The sequence below is a fragment of the Sturnira hondurensis genome, unplaced genomic scaffold (genome assembly GCF_014824575.4).
Source record: "Sturnira hondurensis isolate 20B ecotype Veracruz unplaced genomic scaffold, ASM1482457v3 Scaffold0001221, whole genome shotgun sequence".
Lineage (NCBI taxonomy): Eukaryota > Metazoa > Chordata > Mammalia > Chiroptera > Phyllostomidae > Sturnira > Sturnira hondurensis.
Genome location: NW_028073852.1, coordinates 536,593 through 541,787, shown reverse-complemented (window position 1 = coordinate 541,787; position 5,195 = coordinate 536,593). Strand labels below are relative to the sequence as shown.

General features: G+C 54.9%; 1 non-coding gene across 1 annotated transcript; it reads right to left on the bottom strand.

The window, feature by feature from the left end:
• Positions 1-4,071: 4,071 nt before the first annotated feature.
• On the bottom strand, positions 4,072-4,315 carry LOC119003399 (small Cajal body-specific RNA 6). The gene has a single exon (XR_005069957.1).
• Positions 4,316-5,195: the final 880 nt, after the last annotated feature.

Genomic DNA, 5,195 nt, shown 5'->3' with positions numbered 1-5,195 from the left:
CACTTCCCCTAGCAACCCGGGGGCGGGGCCACGCTGTCTGAGGGGCGGGGTCGCGCTGCCCGAAAGGCGGGGCGGGGCGGGGCGGGGCGGGGCGGGGGCGGAGCCAGGGCGTGGAGGTGTCCTCGCGCGACCCCTGGACCCCCGGCCCGCCCCTTCTCCTTGCCTCCGCCGGGCTCCTTCCCGTGATCGGACTCTACGTTTGCTCTCCCAGGCCTGTGGGAAAACAGCGGATCCTGATAAAAGATCCGAGACAGGCCTGCGGGCATTGCGCTTTGCTAGAGGGTGAAAGGCAGCCGAGCCCGCCCCTCCAGGCTCCCTGGACCCCTGCCCTCGTACGCGGCAGGAAGAGGGCCTTCCGTCCGGGCCAGCGCCCGGTGAGATGACACAGGCCGGGACACAGGGGACACAGGTGTGCCCCCTGGCCTGGTGCTGAAGAACCCCGACGCCCTGCACACTCGAACCTGGGGCAAAGTAAGGGCACCCTGGTGTCAGACTTGAAGGGTGAAGGGGAAGCTACCAGGGTTTCAAAGGGCGAGGCCAGGATGGCCAGCCTCCCATCCGTCTGGAGACTGAACTGACGTGTTCAGAGCAGCGTTTTATAATTTACTATATGTAATCATATTACGACAGCCAAAAGTACAAACAACCCAAATCTCCCAAATGGGCGAATGGATCATCAAAGTACGGCCAGTCCGTACAGTGGGATCATTATTCCCCAGCCATGGAAGGAATGGAGCACCAAAGCTACAAGGTGAATGACTCTTGAAAACATTAAAGAAGCCAGACACAAAGGGCCAGGCTTTACAGACACAGAATCTGTGTGAAACAGAAAGCGGATTGGGAGCTGGGGAGGGGGCTGGAGCTGATGGGCCCTGGGCCCTTCTGGGATGACAAACACCTTCCAGAACGAAGTACAGGTGATGATTGTACAGCCTCACGGATGCTCAAAAGCCACTGAACTGCACACTTTAAAACAGTCCTGGCCGGTGTGGGTCAGTTGGTCAGAGCATCATCTCATAAGCAGAAGGTCGTGGGCTCCACCCCTGCTTGGGAACATACCCAGTCGATGCTCAGGACACTGAACTGGCGCCCACAATGCGCAGGAGTAACAGACACGCCTGAACAGGATTGGAGGGGCCACCACCTTCAAAGGCAGTGGCTGAGGGACAGGGCTCGGGGGTCGGGTACCTAAGTTTCCATCCGTGCTCCGCCACCAGCTGTGCCACCTGGGACGGGGGACTCAGTCCTCCTGTGCCTCTGTTTTCTCATCTTCGAAACAGGGACAAGCACATGAGACCCGAGGGCTGCGCAGGAGGCTAGGGGGCCACCACACACACCTCAGAGCAGGGCCTGGAAACAAGGTAGTGCTGTGTGAACGCTAACCGTTTGCCTCGCTGCTGTGCCCTTGCTCGGCACAGTCCTCACACAGCTGGCAGCGGCAATGTTTGCCCACAGAGCAGTGGACGGTGCCCAGGCTGGACAGTCTTCTCCTGCTCAGGTCCTCTGGGGTGGGGACCCGAGGCCACCCCTCGCCCTAGGACCTGAGTGTATGTGCCGAGGGGTGAGGCCAGCAGTAATGCTTATTCCCATTTGATTAACAAAATTCACCATCCGAGTCTCTGTCTAGGGGTTTAGGACAGACAAGGACTGTGGTCACACTCCAGACGATGTGGGCACCGGGCTGTGGTCCGTGGCTTCTGGCAGCTTCCAGAGGAAGGTGACCTTTCTCTGAGATCTGAAGAAGGAGGAATGACCTCGGCCTGTGAGAGGGGGCCAGCACGTAGGGCCCCTGGTCGGACCTGGAGGGCCTCCCAAGGGTGAAAGGCAGTGCGCATAGGTGCTTGCCTGTGCGTGTGTGTTCAGGTGTGTGTCTCCCACATCTAGTGCCCAGCTACTGGTCCAGGAAAATCCGGAAAATGCCAGTCGCCCCAAGCTTACGCTCTGGCTGGAGGAAGGCATCGGTGGGAGTCGGGAAGAGCAGCCTTTCAGGTTCTGGGTGCCCTGTGCCAACCCCATGACTAATGGGGCAGAAGCAGGCATCCCTCACCCACACCAGGACGGAAACGGAAATGGTGCCTGTCAGCAACAGCCCACCAGCAGCCAGACGGGGGCAGGTCAGGCCCAGGCTCAGGCTGGGCTCCAGCTCTGACAGGCGCCTGCTCCAGAAGCGGCCGCTAGCCACTCACGGCTGTTTAGCTTGATTGAACAAGTAAGAGCGAAAACCCAGCTCCTTCGCCTCGCTAGCTGTGTCCCGAGGGTTTTGGGGCGCCTGGCTTAGACGGCACAGCAGAGTGTTTCCATTGTCCCAGAAAGCTCACTCGGGCCCCAGGCGCCCAGGGGTCTCAGCTGGGGTGGAGCTATGGGAGGCATTTGGCAGTGCCCCCCATCCCACCCTGTCACAACAGGGAAGGCAGTTGATGGTCTTTGTGGGTGGAGGTCGGGATGCTGCCCCAGTACACAGAGGGGCCCCAGATGTCGGTGCAGCTCAGGCGGAGACGCCCCTGTCCCAGACCAAGCCCTGCGGTCCTGTTATGGGGTCCTGAGCTCGCTAGTACAGCTAGAAGGTAAGGAAGTGCTTGAAAACAAAACCAGACAACAATGGCTCACAACAAGGCTGCGTGAGGAACACACGGGGAAGGGGCTCCCTGGAGCTGAAGCTGGAATAATCTAAACAAAATACACAACAGTGTCGGGTTGAATCACAGAGTATAGGGATGGGTATCCATTCATTCATACTGATCTATAAATGACTGAAAAGAAAGAGAAAGAGGAGAAGAGGCAAATGTCCCGTGCAGAAGACCGTCGAATAATTTACGAAGCTGCTCTGCTCTCCTCAGCCCTGCTCTGCTCTGCACAGAGGCATCACTCCCTTCTCTGTCAGGTGTGAAAGGGCTCAGTAACCTTCTCCCTGAGTGAACATAAGGAGGGGAGGGGATGACGAGTGGAAACACCTGGAAACCGCCTCAGCCAGGTGAGGTCACATCACCATGACTCATGTGGAGAGCAGGACCTTGGTGTGACCACTGACAAGGCGCCTGGCCTCCGCGGTCTCCCTGCCCCACGCCCACGAGGCCAGACCGACACTGAGAGAAGTGGCACACGGGTCCTGGCGAGGGGACATCGGCACCAGCACCGCCCAGCACTCAGCCCCATCCCGGTTGCCCGGCACCAGCACCTTCTGAGAGGCAGCCAGCGCCCCCAGCAGCCCGAGGAGTCCCGCCACCCACTCGTCAGGGGAGATTCTGCCCAGAAGAGGAACAACTATTGTAAAACAATAGTTTTACAGCAGGCTGTAAAACTGAAGAAGTAAAGTGTGGACGTTAGTTTAAAAAATGTATCAGGACGGGCTCATGCATTGTAACAAGTGCCCCATCCTGTGTGAGATGTCCCGGAGACCCTGGTGCAGGGGGTGGGGACTGGTAGGGCCTCTGTGCACTATCTTCACACTTTACCAACATGTAAAACTGTTCTAAAATAGGTTTACTTAAAAAACACATTTTAAATATTTATTTCCTTATTTATTTTTCTGTAGGATCCTTTTTGTGGCCATGACAAGTTAAAGATCTTCCCCATCATTCCTTGTCTGGTAGTAATCTTAAGCATTGAAATCTGCCATCCTTTGAGATGGAAAGTATTCAAGCACACAAAACCCATCTGAAGGGTTGCCTGTGGGGTCAGGGGAACAAGAGCAGGGAATGAATGAGCAAAATATTATATAAATAGATGAAACAAGAGAGGGCCTGGCACCTGTGAATCATGCTCAGGTTCCGTGACCAAGGCCTGACCTGACCCTCAGAGAAAGAAGGAAGCCGACTGTAAAGTGGGCAGGCTAGTCTGCAAGCCTCCCCTGGTTTTGCTGAGCTGGCAAGGCCTCTGAGCCTCAGTTTACTCTTCTGTTACAGGGGGCAGGGAGGGGAGGCACCAGCCACAGCCCCTCCCCACACCCCAACCCCCAGCAGGGCCTCCATCCAGGGCAAAGGAAGGCCAGAGCTATGGGTACAGGGGGAGCAGAACTGCCCAGAAACACCAGCATCGAACTGAAACACTGTGATTTTTTTCCCCCAAGGCAGAGGTCTCAGCGTGAAAGTCAGATCAGAACCGGATAGCAGCCTCCCACTATCTCATCCCTTCACAGACTGGCTGTGGGGTGCCAACCACGATCCCTGGGTTCGCCAAGAAGCACAGACTCGGGGCATCGCCGCGTGTCAGCACCCTTGTGCCCATCAGAGCACTGCTGGGACCAGATGGGAGAGAGGCAGCTGGGAAACGCTGTGATTTAAGAAACACACAGATACAAGCTCCAGGACAAATAACCCCCCCTTTTTTTTTTAAAAAAAAAAAGCTTTTTAGATTTTATTTATTCACTTTTAGAAAGAGGGGAAGGGAGGAAGAAAGATGGCAGAAACAGCAATGTGTGAGAGATACACCAATCAGCTGCCTCTCACACCCCCTGCCCCAAACTGGGGACTTGGCCTGCAACCCGGGGATGTGCCCAGTGAGAATTAAACCGGTGACCTTTCAGTTTGCAGGCCAGAGCTCCATCCACACCTGCCAGAGGGCCTCTTTTTTATTACAGTCATAAGCATGTAACTCTGAAATATAACAATATCACACTCAAGCACACCATATGACATTCAGGTGAAATGTTCAAACTAAAACTATGAATTATTACATCCATATTATCATCCTACCAACCACATTCCAGCAGGCGTTACTTCTGCCAGACCCTGCAGAACTGTTTTTAAATATACAGAGATCTACAAAGTATGGAAAAAGGGACAATGTGGAAAAAAGATTTCATATAAGGTCTTTGGGGAACTGGTAGGCCTAAAATCCCCTCACTTCCTGACCTTGTCCTGGCATTGTACTCTGAGCCCTTGCACCTTCCCAAGAGGGCTGTGCTGAGGGACAACTCCCTGGCTTCCTGGTGTTTTTGGAGTTCCATTTTCTTGGAAATCTGTTGGCAGGTGAGAGTACGTTCCACATGCAGGGGACCCTGGGCTCTGGTCAATGCCAGGGTCTCCTTCCCCAGGTGACGGTGCTTGGATATCCAGCATTGGGGGTGGGGGTGGGAGCAAACTTACCAAATAAAACTACAGAACACCCAATTAAACTTGAACTTCAAATGAATAAGGAATGATTTGTAGTATGTGCATACACAGGCAAATCTACAGGGACTAAAAGTGGATCACCAG